The following is a 22434-nucleotide window of genomic DNA, read 5'->3' as shown; positions in this document are numbered from 1 at the left end:
CTCTAGTCTCGTTCGGGTGTTTTTAAGGTAGGTCGGTTATCTTTGTGGGTTATGAGTCTTCGTTGTGGGGAATTGAAAAATATTTTGGGAGATATTCCTCTTGTTTGTATTGTAAGCAACGATCTTATTATATTTCGGTCTAGTTTGGAAGGATTTATGCTTCCTTCCTCGCACAGTTTCATTGGGCATGGGTTGTTGATTTGGTGTCTTGTGTGTCTATTTGCTTTAGTCCTCATGCCTCCAAGACAGAGGATGAGTAGTCACAAAAGAGGTTTTATTCATTATGGATATAAAAGGGTGTTCCCTTTTTCTTCTAAATATGTGGCCTCTGCTTTTGATGCACCGGTCCCTCTAGAAGTTCGTCAAGATATTCTCATTCGAGAAAGTAAGGAAGCTAGTGACTACCCTTATTTTTCAAATTCAAAATTAGTGTCTGAGGATGAGAATTAGTTATCAGGTCCTGGTATATTTCATTGGTGAAGGTGGCATTTTCTAAGTTCCTTAGTTATTAATCAGCATCCCACAACTCTATTGCGTCTTGTCTTTCGAGACAAATAGGTCAACAATTACAATGTTTTCTCTGCTCTAGGGGATCTAAAGTGTATGCTTCGTAATATGTGGTTTTACTTAGACAATGTTGATGCTCGCTTGTCAAATATGGAAGGTTTTTTTCTTAGTTATTATGAATCTAGGGATTTGACAAATCCTCCAGCGGATGATAGTGCTCTAAATCCAAATATTCCCTGATTAGACCATGAGGAGTAATGCGTTGTTGGTTATCTGGTTCTCTGGTTTTATATGGCACTTGGAAAGTTAATTTGGTTATCTCATGATTTATTACATTACGGATTCCTATTGTCGCAGTAGTGGTAACTTCGATGGGATGGTCTAGTCTTTGGTTAGATTTTTTTGGAATTTTGAAAGTGTACTCAAGGATTCATATGCACAATTCTTGGTTATCTTGTTCTGGGTACTCACTGGTACACTTATCTGTAATGGCAAGTGTTGGATGATTATTTTCCTAGAGACATGTGTGCATGCCACATATGGATGGAATGGTTGCGAACTGCGTTCTTTTAGGTATCTTTTGTAGAGACTGTTGGATGTCTTAGTGCATTTGGCTTTCAAGTTGAATGATGATATGCTTGGCACTGAACTTTAGTGTACTTTTATGATGTATTTCCTTCATATGTTGGTAACGCACTTGGTTGTTGGGGTGTTTTCTCTTCGGTGTAATTTCAGAGTTCTGGAGATGGATAATTCTGCTTATATTTTGGATGATTATTTTGGTGAATGGGATTGTGCCTAGCTGGAGCTCATATAGCTATTATACCCAGATACTTATATAAATCTTTGTTTTTGGAATTAAATACAAAGTGCATTTATTCAAAAACAAAAAAACAAAAACCAAAGTAATTGTTAATTATAAATATTTAAAAATATCATAAGTTTATAGTTTAAATAAAATAATAAATTTATTATAATTTAAGAAAAAAATTAATTGATCACATTTAAAAGTAGATTTTATAATTTTAATAATTATTATCCAGTTTTAAAATATATTAAAAGATTTTAATTTTCATGATTATGATTATTATTTATTGAAATTAATTTTAACTTATAAAACTTACAAAATTATAAAAAAAACTCTTGTTACTCGGAAAAATAAAATTTTGCCATCAGAAAATTTCAACAACAAAGTAGTTGTTGAACAAACCAAAATATTAACAATTCATCATATAAATGATATATAAAACTATTAAAAAAGAATCTATCATTTTTTCCACTTTCTTGAACAATTAAAATTTCTTTAGAAATATAATATGCTATATAGTTGAATTCCTTATAAATCTAAATCTGAGTAAAGGAAATTTCTTCAAAAACGCTTTTCAATATCTAAAATCTATTCATAATAAGCTTTAAGATAATATAGGTGATATTCTTTTTTCTAGTCAATTATAAGTTTAGAATCACCTTAAACTCAGGGCAAATATTTAGTGAAATTTGAAGTGTAAATAACTTAGCTCTGTTATTAGAGCTAATTTTAGTGGTATATTTCATAGTAAAGTGATGAGTTATTTAAAAAAAACGGCTCTTACATTATTCTCACCTAGGAAGCCATAACTTCTTCCATAAAAGAAACATGTATCCTTAAAAGATTTATAAAATAAAAAGATTTATAGAAAAAAATGGGCATAGATTACTTGAGAGACTTCCTTTCCTCATTAAAAGAAACTATAATTTAATGAAATAGTTTGTTCAAATTTAACTACAAATTTTAAATCATTTTCCAAATTCCTCACATTGCAAAAATTTTATAGTGAAATGGACAATTTTATTAATAAACAAACTCCAAATCAATCTAAGAGAGTAGCATTGTGTTGAAATAATGTAGAAATGATATGTCCAGATAGAGTTGATGAGTTGTGTTCTTGTAGTTAGTGTTTGAGTCTATCTGTCATGAGTTGTGTCTTTGTAGTTTGTGTTGTGAGTTGGTGATCTGAATTATTTGGATCTAGATTGTCCTAGAAGCTGTCTATGTGTGCCTATATAATGTACTGGTTGTCCAAGTAGTTTGATCAATGAGATTTGATTTCATTCTTGTGCATCTCTCTGATTTTCTAATATGGTATCAGAGCCAGAATAGTGAGGCTTTAGATCTGAGATCAAGAGGGCCCAAGTCTGTGAGGGTTGTGAGATCAAGGGTAGTGAGATCTTATTGTTAAGTCATTGCTCTCCAATTTCGTTTTGGTTGAGATCGTATACAGATCCTATGGGTGAAGTACATTTCTATTAGGTGGTTATTTGGGGCATAAAATTGTGGACAATTTGATCCGTTCATTGAACTAGGGGGCAATTATGAAGTTTGTAAAGTTATTTGTAAACCTCTGTGTATGTAGCAGAAGGTGTGAGAAGCAGTTGGATCTTTTATTCAACTCGTATTCTCTCCATAGTGGTGAGTCATTGGTTTGATTATTATGTTTCCAAAACGATTTTCCAATCCATAAAGTGAATTTGTTTTTTTATGAAGAGTATAATGCGGTAGATTAAAGGAGTTGTATGGGATTCAGTTTTTCATGGTGAAAAAGAATTTACGTGGTACAAGGAGTTAAATATCTTTTTTGGGGGTGAAAGTTAAAAATTGTTGGTAAAAAGGTGTATTTGGTTAAAAAAGGGAAAATAAATTTTTGGAAACAGTGTTTGGTAAAAAAAGGAGAAATAAGAAGTAATTTTGGCTTAAAGTTTTGGAAACAGGGTTTGGTAAAAAAAAAAAGGAGAAATAAGAAGTAATTTTGGCTTTGTTTTTTATTTGAAGCAATATTGAGTTTTTTATTTTTAGATCTTGTGCATTTGGTTTTGGATCCTTCTAAATTTGGATGTAGATTCGGTGAATTTGGGTGTAGATGATGGATTTGGGTGTATTTTATTGATTGGGGACAAATTGTTTTGTCATTATGTCAAATTTTCTGGCTGAAACTTCTTTGAATGAATCCACAAGGCTTGATGGAGGAAATTATGCAAATTGGAAATTCAAGGTATTAACAGTTTTAGAGGGGAATAATTGGTGGCCCATAGTGAGTGGGGCGGAGCCCAAACCCACTACCACTGCATCTATTCCAGATTGGGAAAAAATGGAAAAAAAAAAAAAAAAAGCGAAGGTGTTGCTATGAATGTCAATTAAGGACAACATCATTCCTCATATTAGGGATTGTGAAACATCGAAAGAAACATGGGATGTTCTCAAAAGCTTGTGTGAAACATCTAATACTAACTGGATTTTGTTCATGAAGACCAAGCTTTTGTCAATTAAAATGGAGGCCAATAAAGGTATAAGCAATTTCATTTCTCGTGTCAAAGAGCTAAGTGATAAGTTAGGAGACATTGGTTAAAAGGTGTCCAATACTGACTTGGGCACCATCACATTAAATGGCTTAGTGCAATATTATCAAATTTTTGTTTCAAGTCTTTCAGCTAGAGAGAAGCCTCCTATTTTTGATGAACTGACATGTATTCTTCTACAAGAGGAAGAGAGGATGAAGAACTTCAATTTGGGTTCAAACAATTTAGATTTGGCATTGGTAGCCAAGGGTAAGTAGTCATACAAAGGCAAGCCATGGGACAAAAGAAAAGGAGGAAAGTTTCAAGCAAAGCAGAAAGGTATGGCACAATCTAAATTTCCAGTTCATGATAAAAGAAATGATGATTGTTATTATTGTGGCAAACCTGGACATCATGCTAAAGATTGCTATAAAAGGAAATATAATGAGTCTAAACAGAGAAACAGAAGGCATAATGGGAATTTTGTGGACAAATACACCTCAATCAATGATGGATTTAAAAATCTCAAATTGTTTGTTTTTGATGCTGCATTGTCTGCTGAGAGTGATGATGTGAATTATTGGTTCATTGATTATGCTGCATCACTCTGTTGGCTTGATGGGGCCTAACCCAAGTTCATATTTATTTAGCCAAACAAATCCTTGTACTATTGGCCCTTTCGGCAACAGCCCACGGAGCACAGACTGAGGTCTCACTTGAAGTAGTGTGGGGGGATGTTGGAACCAAGTTTCTGTGCCATTAAGATGTCTAAGGGTTCAATTTAGTCCAACTGTGAATACCATTGCGCAAGTCACTTCACGCACTTTCCTAACCTACGAGCCCTTGACGCCCTGTTATACTCGACTTCGCGCAGCCCTAACCAGGGGTTGAGGAGCTTCGCGCTGCTAAAGCAGCGATCTGCACGATTTCCCCAAGTCACACTGTGGATCTTACTTATCTTCGTATAACAGTTAGTTATCTTTGCGTAAACAGATACCTTATATTATATTCACTTATTTAGCACATTCATATAAGTTCGCGCAGCAAATAAACAGTAAACTTCCAATTCATACCCAATATACTTCAATGCATAAAATAGGAAAATATACACATAAATATTGTAAAACTTATCTTTATTAATGCCTCAATTGGTTACAGACTCAACCTACCCTGCACGCTTAGCTGCAGGGATCCGCGCACTCAATTGCGAACTACTAGGCCTCTATGCACTCAGTTGCAGAACCTTCTCCTACTCTACAACCCAAAGACTCGAATTTCCACTTATAATCAATGCTTCATCATTAGATCATCTATATTATACTCTTTGATTCATATCTTTACACTTAGGGCCTCGCTCTATTTATACAATCCCATGGTTCGCGGACCATGGGTAGATCTCTCAAACTGACACTATATTTACAAAAGTAAGGGCAGACAACCCAATGACTCAATTACAACTTCGCACTCCGCGCCCACAAGTCATGGAGTCTTTACATCGGACTTAGTAAAAACTTGCCTTGGAGGGATCCCACGCCCAACAGGCCCCCAACACAAACATCGTGACTCACCCTCAAGTCACTCTGTCAATGTGGAGATCTTCGCACGGAGACCTCCCAACTCTGCCCGGACTGCTGCAAGGTTGGTAGTGCACTGAGTGGTTGCCTGTTGCATCTCTTGTACGCGTTGTTCAGAGATCGCGGTGTCGGAATTGCTCACCTATATCTATTCTTGCATCCCTTGCATCTGTGCGAGCTTGCCTTCAATTATTGTTGTGATTACGAAGGCCTCGTCGATCCAAGGTTGAACACACGCCTTCAAAACCGCTTCTCTATGTCACGTTGTGTCTACCTTCTCCTTAATCTCTTTAGCCTGTTGCATTCGTGCGAGACTCTGTGTGAGGGCCACCGTCTGCGCAGTCCCTTTGACGTTGTCATACTTTTGTTGTAGCTCACGCGCCTCTATTTCTAAGTGTTGTATGTTTGGGTCCTTATGCAGAGTGGTGAGGACCTTGAACAATTCCTCCAACATTTTGGTGTAGTCCCTCACTACATTTTTTATCTCCTATATCCCTGACCTAATAGTGTTGTCGCGTTGTTCCCTTACCTCTGGAGGAGTTGAAGGTTGTGCCTTCAACCACAACTCTGTTATCTGAAGGTTCAACTCCAACTGAACCTTTGCCATTTCTTCTCGCACCTTGCGCACCCCTGCTTCTAACCTCTGGATGTGCACCTCTACTGGTTCTTCTGTTGAGATGGCCCACTCAGGGACCATCTGGTAGGCTTCTTCAATTACCTATACCATATTCTTATTCTGAGACATGACCTCGTCGCACTGCAAGCTTAACTGCTCCATGTTGATCCTCTATTCACTCAACACCTATAGTGTGCGGCTCTCCCTAGCCCGCAATTCTGCAGTAATCCCATCCTGCAGAACATAGAGTGTCTCTCGAGCGAGCGCAGCCATGTTAATCCCTATTCCTTTCAACATACTAATCGTAGGCCTGTCAGCCTCATTTGTTGTAACCAGTGCCCCCTCTGGCATCACTATTATGTTGGTCGTATGAGCATGCAGCATTTCCTCGGCTGCGGCTGTTCCTACTGCAAGGCTAGTCGAGAGAGTGCTAACCTGGGGAGTGTGCACTTGCAACTCCTGAATCTATGCTCGAAGGGCCCCCAACACAATCTGATTATCCTCTACAAAGTTCTGGAGGGCCTCTGTGGTGACGTTGTGCACCGTCTCTCCTATATCATGCAAATACCCCTCGGTAAGGGTGATCAGTTCGATAGACATCTTAGACGCTTTTACCTTCTTGCGCGACCCATCTGCTCTCACATGTGTTGGCGCTTCAATAGTGTTGACGTTGTCTATGGGTCCACACTGTCGTCCTCTATCTCTATTTCCATCTCTTGCTCCTGCTCAGGCGAAGGTGACTTTCGGCCCTTGCGCTTCGTTTTTGCTGCCTTCTGTGCTTCTATTGCGGTCTTTTCCAGTTTTTCTACTATCGGTGCAATGTCCCACACCTCCTGCGCCTTTGCTACTACTGCTTCTTTCCTTCTCTTTTTCATCAACTGTGCCATTTTCAGTTTTTCCTCCTCCATCTTTTTCTGCGCGGTAGAATTTTCCACAGCAGAGATGTCTGGAGCACACCATTCTGAAGGCCATGTCTCAAGTACGTTGAAGATCACATCATCTATGGCCATATATGGTAGTTAGTTCCACTTCTTTGCAGGGTCCTTTGCGCGCCTTGAGGTAGATGTGATGAAAGACCGCTTTAAACTCTGCGAAACTTTGTAGGCTATTGTAGACAGTGGATGATAACCACAGCTTGCGGTTAATCCCCATTCTGATGTTCATCTCCATGAACACCCAGAATAATTTACTGTCTCGGATCCAGTATGTGTCTTTAGTGGCCCAAAGCAAAGCGTACTTCGTGGCCTCCAAGAGATCCCTTGCTATTGTGGGGAATTGGCTGTGCTCAGGTGACTCCCCAGCCACCAACACTATGGACAGCAGAAGCCATGCATAGTGTAAGGTTTTCCCTTGTTCTTATGCCTCGCAGCAATTCTCCAGGAACTCCTTGCACAAAAATTCATACCAGTTAAATTAAACCCCCTCTGTGCATTGTTTGGTAAGTGCAACCACCGGCGCAGGAACCCCATCCATGTGGCACTTCCGCATGACCTTACCCACCAGTATCTGAGTCGTAACTCTGACTACCTTGTTGTTGATACTGGAGATCGCTTAGCCCCTCTTTTTTTCTCCAGCTTTTATTTCTTTTTCATGGCCTACGTGATGGCACAACCACTGCTTTTACCCTCTGAAATGTCTGTTGGGTCTTCCCCTTTACAAGGGAGTCAGGTAATTCTATGGATTAGGTGGTCCGTGATGGGGATGGGCTCCTCCAGCCACAAACACCCACAATGTACCAAGCAGAGAAGTTTCCTGATGATGAAGATAGTCACTGGGGTGCGATGGTCCTGCGACACCCAGAGCAGGTTCAACAACCCTACCTTTTCGACTTCGTTTAACCACTTTCACAGCTCCAACTCTATGACTCCCTCCGCAGTGTTTTTCTTCAGCTTCATGAGCTGCGTTGTCACCAACTGAGGGAATTTCTCATAGTCAACGAGATCCCAATATTCGAACTTCAAACTCGGCACCTGTCCCAGGTGCATTCCTTCAAAAATGATATCGTTTGGGAGGAGCGGAGTCTGCAGAGATCTCTTGCTCTCATCGAGGTCCTTGGGCACCTTTGCCTTCCCCTTCCGCAAAGGGACATATGCAGGAAGCCTGGTTGGAGGGTGCATAGCCTCAGTTTCTTCCTCCATGTCTTTGTCCTCATCCTCTTCAATCAGGATGTCCTCAAGATCTTCCTCCTCCTCATCAGTTTCCAAATTAACTACTTTCCCTCTTTCCTCCATGGTCAATTTAGTTCTCAGCGGGTTTCGAGGGGACATGCGCACTGGAATCATGGGCTACTTATCCTTCTTCGGTATCGGCATGTGTGGTGATTTAGGGATTTCCGCAACAATCCTGGCACTCCCAAGGGCATCTTCTATGGTCATGGCCTGCGCGGCTTCTTCAGCGGTCATTGTGATTTCCTTGGCTTCTTCAGAAGCTGCCATCTTGTTCGTCTAGAAATATCTCAATTGTTCAATCAGGTGCTCAAACAACACTCTCCACAGGACAAACAAGTCTCAATTTGGAATACTCGGGGCACACGACAGCTCAATTCGCAAATGACCAAGTTTTGTTTACTGGGAAACCCTTTGCTATTTATAGCGCCTTTTGAATTTGAATTCGACTGTTCCCCGCAAATCCAATCCATTAATGCTCCCTTGGCGGCAGAGTTTCCCAAATCTTACCCATAAATCTCATCTTAAATGCCTACCACCCACTCCATTTGGTCTCAAGTCAAGCATCATATCATGAATAGTGACTACAACGGTCACTTTCCAGCCAACTCGCATGGCAGCGCAACCACCCTTGCTCGGTCGCGGACCTTGTGACACTTTGCTCCTGCGTGCAGCCCCGACATCGTGCAGCTCTCGAGCAGAGTAGTTTATAGTCCCGCACCTTCTTTCAACTACCTGGAGCGCTAAGATAATGCTTCCCATGGCTAGTCAAGTGGTCAGGCCACCTATATATGGCTTCAACCAACCATCCATCACTTTTCCTAGAAAAAATCTACCTTTTATTTTTACTGTCTGTGTCGCGCACTTCACCATCAGCATCGCACCACCATGGGTGATCCCTCTAGTAATATACGGTCCAATCCAAGGCATCAAGCTGATCAACTCTCGACGATAGTCCCCAAATTTGTCAATGTAATCGTGTGCACCCTGTTTTATCACCCTAGTTTCCTTATCGAGAAAATCCTTTTTTATTTCTTCGTCAAGATTCTTGACTTCCGCTTCCACCAGAGCACTTTTCTCCCTTAATGCACTCTTTATTTCATGACTTCTTGGAGCCTAAGATCACCCTATCAGATTTCTTCCTCAGGTCCCAAGCGTTCTTCTTCATTCAGCTACGCGATCCCTTCTTCCAAGGCTTCGCGAACTGTCATATCTACCGGCGCTACTATGCGTGGACTAGGCATATTATACTCTATTGGAACTACAGCGTTTGCTCCATAGACCAGCCTAGAAGGCGTCTGTCCCATCAGTTTGTTACACGTTTTCCTATAAGCCCACAAAATTGCTGGTATGTGCAGGTCCCAATCACTTCGCTGCGTATTATATACCTTGTTTAGTTCTTCGCGTACTTTGTTAAATGCTTCTATGTAGGTAACTCTCTGCACACTCGTTCTTTCCACACTATGTCGTCCCAACTAGAGGGACCATTCGTGCAATTGCCTTGCCAACACATGCTTATTGACCATGTTCCCGAATGTGAAGTCCATGTGCATCCTCATAGGTTGTTTACCATATGCTTGTACCCACCTATACAAATGTGCGCGCGGATCATCCCATCCATCATTCTTCTCTGGTAGTCGCATCTGAGGCTTCCCAAAATGCATGTGCATCATACTCCTATATTTGCGCCAGTCCTCAAATCTTCCTTAGTTTGTACCCCACCACCTCGCAGGCGTAGTGCATAGTACCCATTTTAGAGCCTTGAAACATCTTTATTCCAACACCTCCCTTTCAAATTTATTCAAGAAATAATATACCTCACTTAACCCATCATAAGTAGGTACATCCCTTACTTCTGTCGATACGCAGTGCAGCAATCTTGTCATCATGTTACACTTCAGCGTGGTTACCTCGTGTAACTGGTTCTGCCATCGCTCTATCTCTTCATCTGAATCTGATGTACAAGAGCTTTCACACTCCCATGAGATCTGTCCATCCGCAGTGGGATTTACCTAGTTTTTCTCTCATGCGGTTATCTTGTAGATGCAATCTAAATCGTCGTCACTTTCATAGTCGCGCATTGGCTCTGTGTACTACGATCCTTCTGCAGGGTCCAAAGGTACAACTACGCATAGAGACTTTTTCTCAAAAATCATCTTGCTTTAGATTTATCACCCCGTTCATGTTAGTGGCCCAATCGATTCCTAAGAGTGCGGGGTAGGGATTGTTGTCATCAACAATATCTATCAATTCAAATACTACTAGAATGCTTTCCCCTTCAATATCCATGGTGATTCCCTACAATCTCCCCATGGGTATTATCTTTTTTTGGTTCGCCATTCACAGCTGGATAGGAGACTATTGCAGCGTAGGCCTTCCCTTGTGCTCCCATGTCTACTTCGGAAAAATGTTCGCGTCCGGCCCTAGGTCCAGAATTACTTGGTCCATCTCATATTCTCCAATATGTGTGGTCAACCTCATTTCTCTTCCCGTCCTCGTCGCATGTTTTCCAATCTTCCGAACTACGCTTGGTTCTCTTGGCACAATCCCAATGCATCTATTAATGAGTTCCTGTAATCCCTTTACAGCTTTACTATCGCGCAGTAGCTTCATGCATGTTTCTAGGAACGTCGTAAGCATCGATGGGTCCATTTATGGCTCCAGTTTGTCTTTGCTTCCTGAAGTGGAGGCATCAGCGAAGCTCTTCCTATATTCCATGAAGGTTTCCTTAGTGCGCTCCAAATCAAACTCCGGTTCTTTCGTCGGAGCCTTGTGAACCCAAGTACTATGTTTAGGTTATTTTCCTTTATCATCTCCTATTGTAATTCCACTTCAAAGCACAATGTTCACATTGGGGTCTTCCTCGCGTGGCTCAGACCTCATCATCTGCAGGTTCTGAGTCAGGGGAGGTTGGAGCGCTCCCTTGTCGCGTAGCCTAGCTATCAATGTGGGACAATCCTCCATCTCATGATCAAACAAGGTACAATACATACATGATAGGTGCGTTGGATTCATACAATCACGGTCATAATGTCCTGGCCCCCTGTAATTGTAACATATCAATTTTCCACGACCTCTGTCAGGTTCTCCTCCACCTCGGCCTTGTCTACACCCCTGAAATCCGGTTCGCGCCACTCCTATGTTCTAGTCAAGGGTTCGTGTTTCGGCCTAAACTCTGTAGGTGGAAGTCCTATCCATCATCACCTCATAGCTTCTATAAGTGCGCTCATCATGTCCCAGTGATCTATAGAAATTACAAAACAACTGTTGTGAATTCTGCGTGTACTTCTGCAACAAATGATAGTTGTCTGTAACATGCTTTCCTCCTATTTGACAAATCACGTAGCACAAAGCAGGTGGCGCGCTAGGTCTTGCTTGTGCCTCCGGTCTTAATGGCATCAACCCTCCTCCCACGAGGTTATTCATGAACTTTGAGCAGTGGTCCTTCTCGTGACCTTGACCCTTACATTTAACACACCATACTTCTTCACGCACTTCCAAGCGCGTTGTCCTGTCCTGTTCAGACTGTCCATCTCAAGGCATAAGTTTTTCAATTGCACGTGGATTTTTTGAACTCCCAGGTTAGGATCTTGTATCAAGGTCTCACGCAACCTCATCGTGATCTCCAAGGCCTCTGCCTAAGTTGTTAACCTCTGTTTTAACAGCGCGTCCCTGAAATGCGACGTTAGTGATGCTACAAACCATTCGCAGTGTTTTCCATCCATAAAAATGATATTAGCTTCGCGAATTGTGCACTTCAGTCTCTGATCCAATTCCCAAGGGGTCTCACCTGCTAAATTCTCTGTTCAGCATAATTTGGATATCCGTGATCCCCGCATTCAGATTGTCATTAGAATGCATAATATACCAGGTCAGCATTGCAATCCTACAGAGCATTTACCAACATTGATTTATTTATGTTATCATCTGTAACTCCGTGCGCTTCCCATACAGCCCTTATCACAAACCAAAACCGATATATATCTTCATTTCCTACTCCCTTGAACACCAGAAACTTTATCGTGCTTACGATATTGAATCGCGGTGGTGGTGGAGGTGGTACAGGCGAAGATGGGGGTGAAGGCAGTGAAGCTGGTGGTGGTGTGGGTGCGGGTGGTATGCGTGGAATCCTCTGCCTTATCAAATTGATCGCACTCCTCAGTGAGACCTTCACGAGCTCTTCCTTGTCCCCTCATGGAGGTAAAATCAAAGGGCTATTCTCTGTTCCCTTATTTCCTTCATTTTTGTAGGTTTTTCCACTTCGCATAGCTCCGAAAATCAAGGTAACTACATAATCCTCTTTTCACACAATAAAATTTTAATTCAAATATGCAAAGACTTTACGTACTTACCTCACGATCCTTTAAGAAATCATCGCTCTTCCTCGCTATAGCTGACTGAAATATCTACCGCAAACTCATTAATGAATCCTCCTATAATCTGATCGAGCCAGTGATCAACAGCGCGTGCGATCTTATCCTCTGATACTTCCAATCTGCGGACCAACTCTGGGGTCCACACGATAGGATTGTCGAGTTTCCACCTTCCTTGGCTATATGCTAGCTTCGTGATCCACTCATACAGCTCAGTAAGGAAATATGCGAAGAAAATTTCGTGGATCTTCGTGTACAGGTAGCAGTCTAACGACTTTTCCTTTGATAGCCACGGATTCCTATTCTCTTGCACCACGAACTCGTCAATTCTCATGTCCAACCAGTCTTCAATTTCTTTCTTAGTTGGATTCCAATGATACGACATCAGACATTTCTATGCAAATTCCGGTCCTAGCAACAGAACCATTCATTGGCTTGATGGGCCCTGACCCAAGTTCGGAGTTATTTAGCCAAACAAATCCCTATACTAATGGCCCTTTCGGCAACAGCCCGCAGAGCATGGACTGAGATCTCACCCGAAGCAGTATGGGGGAATGTTGGAACCAAGTTTTCGCACCCTTGAGATGTCTTAGGGGTCGATTTAGTCCAACTTTGAATACCTTCACGCAGGTCACTTCGCACACTTTCCTAACCTACGAGGCCTTCGTGCCTTCTTATACTCGACTTCGTGCAGCCATAACCAGGGGCTGAGGAGCTTTGCACTGCTAAAGCAGCGAACTATGTTATTTCCCCAAGTCACACCGTGGATCTTACTTATCTTCTTGTAACAGTTAGTTATCTTCACGTAAACGGATACCTTATATTATATTCACTTATTCAGCGCATTCATATAAGTTCGCACAACAAATAAACAGTAAACTTGCAATTCATACCCAATATAATGCATAAAACAGGAAAAGATACACAGAAATATTATAAAACTTCTCTTTATTAATGCTTCAATCAGTTACAGACTCAACCTGCCTTGCGCACTCAGCTGTAGGGGCCTGTGCACTCAGCTACTGACTAATAGGCCTCTACACACTCAGTTGCAGAGCCTTCTCCTACTCTATGACCCAAAGACTTGACTTTCCCCTTAGACTCAATGCTTCATCATTAGATCGTCTATATTCTACTCTCTGATTCATATCTTTACACTTAGAGCCTCACTCTATTTATACAATCCCATGGTCCGCGGGCCATGGGTAGATCTCTCAAATCGACAAAGTAAGGGCAAACAACCCTATGACTCAATTACAACTTCGCGCTCCGCGCCCACAAGTCATGGAGTCTTTACATAGGATTTAGTCAAAACTTGGGCTTCAAGCCCCAAAACTTGAATTGGGGAGATCCCATGCCCAACACATTCCATATGTCGTGAAATAAGGATTGGTTTGATGAATATCATGAGAACATTGATGAAACATGTGTTTATCTAGGAGATAATAGATCCCTTCAAGTTCAAGGATATGGAGTAATAGGTGTGATGTTACCTAATGGAAAAGAGAGACAGATCCATGATGTGATGTATGTTCCTGGTATAAAAAGGAATTTAATTTATGTTTCTACCATTTTTTATGAAGATCTAAAGGTGGAATTTGTCAAATCACAGTGTGTTGTTAAAGATATCTAGGATCACTATAAGGTTATTGCCACTGGTACCAAAGTTGGAGGCTTGTATAAGGTGAAAGTGACCAAGACAGGGCATCAAGCATTGGCATCTACAACATTGTAAATAGAAAATTTATGGCATCAAAGGTATGGGCACTTAAATCACAATGATTTAATGTTACTTCAAAGAAAAAAAATGGTTGAAGGTCTTCTTGTTATGAACAATAATCATGTTGAATGTGAAGCATGTGCACTTGGCAAGCAACATAGAGAGGAATTTCTTATACATGAAGAAAAAAGGCAAAGAGAAGTACTTGAATTAATTCATACTGTTATATATGGACCTATGCAAACTAGATCTCTTGGAGGAGCATTGTAATTTCTTATTTTTGTTGATGATAGATTAGATACACTTGGGTCTATTTCATAAGAAAGAAAATTGATGTTTTGGAATACTTTAAGGAATTCAAAAACATAGTGGAAAAAAAAACTATGAAATACATCAAAATTCTCAGATCTAATCAGGGGGAGAATACAAATCAAGAGTTTTTAATCAATATTGAAAAATTCATGGGATTCTACAACAATTTATAGTGCCTCATACACCTCAACAAAATGGAGTTGCGAGAGGAAAAATAGAACACTAGTGGAATGTGCACGAAGTATGCTTCAAGGTAAAAATATCTCTAATGGTTTTTGGGTTGAAGCCATTAATATTGTTGTTTATTTGAAAAATAGGAGTCCAACCAAAAGTTTAAATCTAAAAACACCTTTTGAACCATTTTATGGATTTAAACCAAAAGTGAATCATTTAAGAGTTTTTGGATGCAAGGCATTTTCTCATATTCCAAAAGATGAAAGAAGAAAAGTTGATGCAAAATAAATTAAGTGCACATTCATTGGTTATTGTGATGATTAAAAGGCATACAAGTTGTTTGATCCTACTTCACATAGATTTCTTGCAAGTAGGGATGTGGTGTTTCATGAAAATGTAGATGAAGGTGATAAAATGAATAACACAGGTGTATGGCATGATATTGATGACTATGTCAAAATAGAAGCATGTTGTGAACAGGTACAAAAACAGGTACAATAATAGGTACAGGTTCAAGAACAGGAAGCATCCAATAGCCATGACACTCCAAGAAGAGAACAAGAGACTCCACACAGCAGCAAGAAGGATGAAAGCAATAAAACTCTAAGGAGTTCATCACGTCAAATTCAGCTACCTATAAGGTATAAATATTATGCATTAATGTCTCATGTAATGAATGTTGTAGAACCCTCAAGTTATGAAGAAGCTAAAGAATATAAAGAATGGAGAGTTGCAATGAATGAGGAATGCAACTCTATAATGAAGAATTGTAGAAATTTTGAATAATAAACACTTATTCACAGAGATTATCCCGATTATACAGTATTGCGGAATACATGCACAATACGTAATCTCCTCTACGTTGATCATCAATTTAGCAGCATTAAAAACAATGAAACATCAATCGCGTGCACACATTAACACAGTTTATAACCCGGGGAAAACTTGCAGCCGAAAACCCCACACTATCTGTATATTAATGATTGAGAACATGTAACAATACATAGTACAATACTCCTCTCAAGTATCCAGCACTATCTCCACCTGTTACACACAAAACTAGCTCAAATCCGAACAAGTCACAGGTTCAAATCTCCTCCGCTGCTTTGTCTGCCTCTATTGCACAATATCAAGTGAAAATCACTCACACTGGAAATCAAGTGAGCACAGGCTATTTCACTGGGCATATACTGAGCAATCCTCATGGGCATACTCAATCCATTGATTGTGCAAGATCTCATGCACAACTATAGTCACAACTGATAGCAATCTCAACCTCTAACACCTGTCTCCATTGAACTGTACATGCACTGAGTTAACTGATGTATTCTTCAGTTGCATTATGAGTTAATAATTAGTGAATTAATTTAATCAATTAATTCACATCACTCATCACTAGTCTATTTGCAGTTAGACTAATTACAACTAGTTTAACCAAGTCAAACTGAACACAACTCCATCAACTCCACATCCAACTCCACAGAACTCACATGCATGAGTTCTAACTGATGTCATGCATGCAATATGTCAACTGACTCATAAGAAAAGCATATTTCCTTCTGACAGCTGCATGTGCCACATCTGTAGCTCAAACTGAAGTGCTCCAAGAGGATAAGATAATGTTTATAGTCTAAATATTATTATGAGACAATGATATTTGACTTTTCTATTTTTAGCCTGGCAGTCTAAAAATAGACTTTAATCACACCGCTGTGAACCAAAAATAGAATTCCATCTATTTTTCCCAACATGACCAATCATCCATAAACAACTTCCTGCAACTCATAGACCATGATCCATATGTCTAAAAATAGACATAGTCTAAAAATAGACTTTGCGACAAAAATACCCTGCGGGCCCACTTAGTCAAGGCGACTTCTTTTCACTAAGCTCCATCATCTTGTTGCATTCTCAACACTCCCTCTCAACAAGATATGGATTATCAGCAACCCCTATCCTGCCTCGGTGGTATTCAAATTTTCTCCTGGTGAGCGCCTTCGTCAAGATATCAGCATCCTGATCCTCCATTGGAATGTATGAAAGTAACATGATTCTCCGCTGCACACAATCTCTGATATGATGGTACCTGATGTCAATGTGCTTATATCATCATGAAATACAGGATTAGCCGAGAGCTTAATTCAACTCTGGTTATCACAGTAAATCACAGTAGGATCCAAGTGAGAACCGAACAAACCGACCAGAATCTTCCTCATCCATATAGCCTCGCATGCAGCCAAAATTGCTGCCATATACTCGGCCTTTGTTGAACTGAGTGCCACGGATCTCTGCTTCCTGTTGTACGAAGAAACTGTTGTCGACTCGATACTGAAGACCCCTCCTGATGTGCTCTTTCTGTCTGTTGGGCTCCCTACCCAATCTGCATCCGTGAAGCCACATAGCTTCACCTCATTCTCCTGTCTGTACCACAAACCATATCCCGATGTGCCTCTCAAATAACGCAATACATGTTTGCCCGCCTTCCAGAAGAGCTTGGTAGGCTTAACCATAGCTTGTGAAAGCTGGTTAACAGCATAGCATATATCGGGTCGTGTATTGACCAGATACATAGGCGACCCCACCAACTGTCGATAAACAGTGGCATCCACTTCTTCTGCCGAAGTGGCATCCTCCTTCCTCCAACCTCCAGGAAGAGGAGTGTCAACAGGCTTGCAGCCATGCATTTTGAACTTCTCCAGTATCTTCCGAGCATACTTACCCTGAGAAACAAATAGTCCATCACTGCGCTGCCAAATTTCCAATCCCAGGAAATAATGAAGGAGGCCCAAGTCCTTCATCTCAAACTCCTTAGCAAGATCATCCTTGCATGAAAGTATCAACATCTCATCCCCCGTTAGATTCAAATAATCTACATAAAGTACAATGATAAGCAACTTACCCTCCACCACAATCTGGTATAGGTTAGGATCCGCCTCACTCTTGGAGAATCCAAGTCCGATGAACTAGTTGTCTATCCGTGTGTACCAAGCACGTGGTGCTTGTTTCAACCCATACAGCGCTCTCTTGAGCCTGCACACATGCGACTCGCTGTTGAAGATCTCAAAACCTTCGAGCTGCTCAATGTACACCTCCTCCTCAATGACTCCGTTGAGGAACGCAATCTTCACATCCATCTGATGAATGTGCCATCCCATCTGCGCTGAGAGAGCAAGAATCGTCTGTATGGAAGAATACCTTGCGACAGGTGCAAAGGTCTCCTCATAATCGATCCCCTCTATCTGTGAAAAGCCTCGGGCAACAAATCTTTCCTTGTAATTCTCCACACTCCCGTCAGCTGCCTGCTTAACTTTGTAGATCCATCTCGAACCTACCACTGATTTCCCTTCCGGTCTAGGAACAATCTCCCATGCACTGTTTCTGACAATCGAATCATACTCTTCCACCATGGCGTCTACCCATGCGGGATCCTCCACAGCTTCCTCGAAAGAGGATGGCTCAGTCACAACACATTTGCTAATAAGAGTTGTAAGGACCAGTTGTGTACTCAAGTGTAAGGACCACATCCAGACTATATACATTTTTTTTTAAATCACAGCAAAATACAACCAGAAGAGAAACACATTGGGAATTCATTTCAGGAAACATATCATAACAGTTACATACATTTAACTAAGACCAAAATAGTATTGCAACACATATGTACCGTTCACCGGAAGACGAGACTCTGTTTGCTTTGCTGTTGCTAGTATTCCCTTGTTGTCGGTCACCTCCGCGAATGAATGGCGATGTACTTGATCCGAATGCGATGACCCACCGGTTAACCTCCCAGCCTACTCCTTGGGTACTCTTCTTCCCCGCAGACCCCCGAGCTACAATGGGGTTGTACAATGGAGAATTGAAATAGCTGGTAGAGGAGAGCACTCCTTGGCTCAAGAGTCCCCTCTCTAAAATCCTCTACCTCACCAAACTCACTATAGGATCGTAATCACTGCTTTGACATCATCTCATCCATCCCAACAATAGGGTTCCCAAAAGTCCCCTCTCTCATGGCTTGCCCCTTCTTTTATAGGAGTCCTCATAGGTGACACTTGGCATGTCATGCATAATTAGTTATTTTTTATAATTCAATAGCTTGATTATTCACCCACCCAAGTGTCACTCTCTCATCAAGGGTCTCCCAAAATTATTTACTTAAATTTTAATTTAAAACTAATATTTTCCTCACCTCAACAAGATTCATATTTCTTCTCCTAGTTGTCTCTTTATCCCCCTTTTTATTCCTTAATTTGGGTTCATTACTAAAGTCAATTAATGAGTCAAGATTTGATCCCCTATCTACCCCCTAATTTAACTCAAGTTATCTCTTAGATGGATATTCTTATGTTGGTTGTTGCCACATGGAGGTTCTCTACATTTCTCTAAATTTAATTTATTATTCTTATTTTAATTCACCTTCCTCTTCTCTTAATTAGGCTTAATTAGTTTAAGATTAATCTTTATCCTTACAATTATGTCCCTCTTTCCCCTTTTACCTAATTAAACTACATAATCTACCTAATATTTTCCAACATGGGGAGGGTAGAGTTTTTAAGATAAAATATTTTATTTCTTCCTATGATCCTCTTAACCCAAGTTTTATTCTTGATTTAATTACCTCGGTTTCTAACATCATTTACCCTTGATGTAAATTTACCTAGTTTTCATTTCTTGATTATATTTATTAATTTATTTATTTTTAATGATTCCAAGGTGCCAAGTTTGGGTCGTGCCCTTCAAGAACTTCCCTTGAAGCTCCAAGGGTGCCACGCCTAACAATTTATTTGTGATGCCAAGGGTGCAAAGTTGGTCGTGCCCTTCAAGAAATTCCCTTGAAGTTCCAAGGGTGCCACACCTAACATTTCATTTGTGATGCCAAGGGTGCCAAGTTGGTCGTGCCCTTCAAGAAATTCCCTTGAAGTTCCAAGGGTTCCACGCCACTTTCCCTTCAAGCATCCAGTGACTACGAGGGGAAAGTCTAGGTGCAACGTCATAAATCGCTATCATCTCTTATGTTGCCTACTATAATGAGACTAATGGTGTCGGGGATCAAGGAATCCGCCTTGATGCGCGCCCCCCGGTAAAATCCTCATGAGCGACCCAACTTGGGGACCTGCCCTCATGGCATCGTGATCTTCATGGCGAAGGTGTTTCAACCCTTCCAGCCCAATTCACAGTGGGAGTGCTAGTGGGTGAGATCAGGGACACTGTCCCACCCCTCCCATGTAGTTCCATCCACTTGTACAACCCCATCACCCATATGTGAGTCATTCGTCCAAGCAACTAGTCTGTGCCTGCAACCATTAACATATCATCAGAATATAGATAAACATATATAGCAGGTTTCAAAATCGATTAGAATTTCAAAGATAAAATAATATAAATTCTCATCAAACCAGGTGTCGTCAACTCATCATGTGCGAGTGCCTCTGGTGGTTTCCTGCCATACTCAATAATAATCAGTAACCAGGTTTCTCAGTGTTAGTCATTGTCATAATAGCATTATTACCATCACCTGGTCATTCACATCATTGTTCATTGTGAACCAGAACTAATGTAAGTAGCTAACATAGGGGATACCTCCATCATGGCTAGCATCATCATAACCTTAATGGAACCATACATATAGATCAAAGCTATCATCATTATAACATCAATAGAAACATGTCTATCCTTTACTACTATCACCATCATGATATCAATAGAGAGTACACATAACCATTAATTATATCGTAATCATAATATTAATAGAGAACATACATAACCATCACATTCACTAATAATAGAGTCATGTTTCTAGATCCTCAACCTGAGTTCCTCATAGACTAAAGTATGTAAGATAATGTCATATTAGGGTCAGGAAACTAGAGTGGGCACTACAAGAGCCATGTATCCAGTGTACCGATCAGGTGATTGTCTCTGCCTGCGTTGGGCTATAGGTGGTCCTACAACTTTCTATGCATCTTGAGCCAGTCGCTCAGCTTCTGTCAAGCGCTTTCGCCCTCTGATGGTTGGCGTTGCATGAGTGGTCTCTTCCACTCCATGAACCTCGTCCTGTGGCTGATCCACGTCCTGAAGCTCATCCTTAGGAACTAATAGCGCCTCATCTGCATGCAAGTGTGGCTCCCTCTCAAGCGAAGACTTCATGGCTTTCTCCTCCTGAAATTTTATATCCCGTCGCACAACAGTCTTACCACTGTCTGGAAAATACACACAATAGTTGTAGGGCGTATCAGTGTACCCCACAAATATCCCAACCTCTGCGGTCAGCTCCAACTTCTTCCTGGCATCCTTCGTCACATGCATGTAAACGTTAGCACCAAAAATCCTCAAATGAGAAAGATCAGGCTTCTTACCAGAATAAGCCTCCTCGGGTGTACTCATGCCAAGTATCCTGTGAGGACAACGGTTCTGCACATATACTGCAATATTGCATGCTTCCGCCCATAAGTGAAGGGGTAGACCCTGATCATGCAACATCGTCTGTGCATCACCCTTGATCATTCCATTCTTTCACTCAACAACCCCGTTCTGCTGTGGGTTATGGGGAGCTATGAGCTCTCTTCGAATCCCTTCTACACTGCAAAAGTCCTTCAACTCACCAGAGATGTATTCACCACCATTATCGCTCCTAAGAGCCTTCACCTTCTTCCTCGACTCCTTCTCGACTAGTGCTTTGAACTCACATAACTTTGAGTATGTCTCTCTCTTCTTCTGCATGAAGAAAATCCAGCACTTACGAGAGAAATCATCAACAAAATCACATAATACCTGTGTTTTGTTGTCGAAGCTACTGAGAAAGGTCCACACACGTCTGTGTGAATTCTCTCAAGGATCATCATGGTGCGACTATCCTTCTCGTGAAAGGTGGCTTTCACAAACTTTCCCAAAGTACACCCCTTGCACTGATCTGACTGCACAAGAGTGCCTTTAGGAAGCCCTGTAGTGATCTGCTACAGTATCTTCAACGCTCCATGGTAAAGGTGACCCAATCTCCTGTGCCACAGCTCGCCATCATCCCGGCTCACCAATCCTTCTGCCTTGCATGCCATTGTTGCACATCCATCTACATGCAACTGATAAAGGTTCCTCACTCGAACCCCTATCTTCCAGGTTTCTCCAGTTGTCTTGCTGCGCAGGAAAGCCTTTCCCTCGCTGAAAACAACATCATATCCCTTGTCTTCTAACATCGCCACAGAGATAAGATTCTTCTTCAATCCTATAACAAGCATCACTTCCTTCAATACGAAGGGTTTACCAGACTCCCTCTCAAAGGAAATGGTACCGATACCGGTCGCACTGTATCTACAATCATCGCCCATCTCGATGTGCACTCCAAGATCTTTGTCCTCCAGATCATAAAACAAATCTTGATCTCCTGTCATGCGAAAAGACGCACCACTGTCCAAGAACCACACCAATCCCATCACACTTGAAACCAAGCATGCGATCAATGAAAATCAAGCTCGAACTGTGAGGCTAGAGCCTCTCCTACTGTAGATCCAGCAGCTTGCTTGTTCTTCTTCTTCTGCGGACAATTAGTGGCATAGTGTCCGTGTTGGTGACAGTGAAAACACTTCACCGTGGACATGTCCTACTTCTTACCTTTCGCACCAGACTGAGAAGCTTTCTTGCTCTTCCCCTTCTTTGCTTTGGCAGTCAAAGCGCAATTTTCTTCATCAGG

The sequence above is a fragment of the Pinus tabuliformis genome, chromosome 8, assembly GCF_031772625.1.
Source record: "Pinus tabuliformis cultivar Carrire ecotype Pingquan chromosome 8, CPIR1, whole genome shotgun sequence".
NCBI classification, from domain to species: Eukaryota; Viridiplantae; Streptophyta; class Pinopsida; order Pinales; family Pinaceae; genus Pinus; species Pinus tabuliformis.
Note: the sequence above shows the minus strand (reverse complement) of the source record.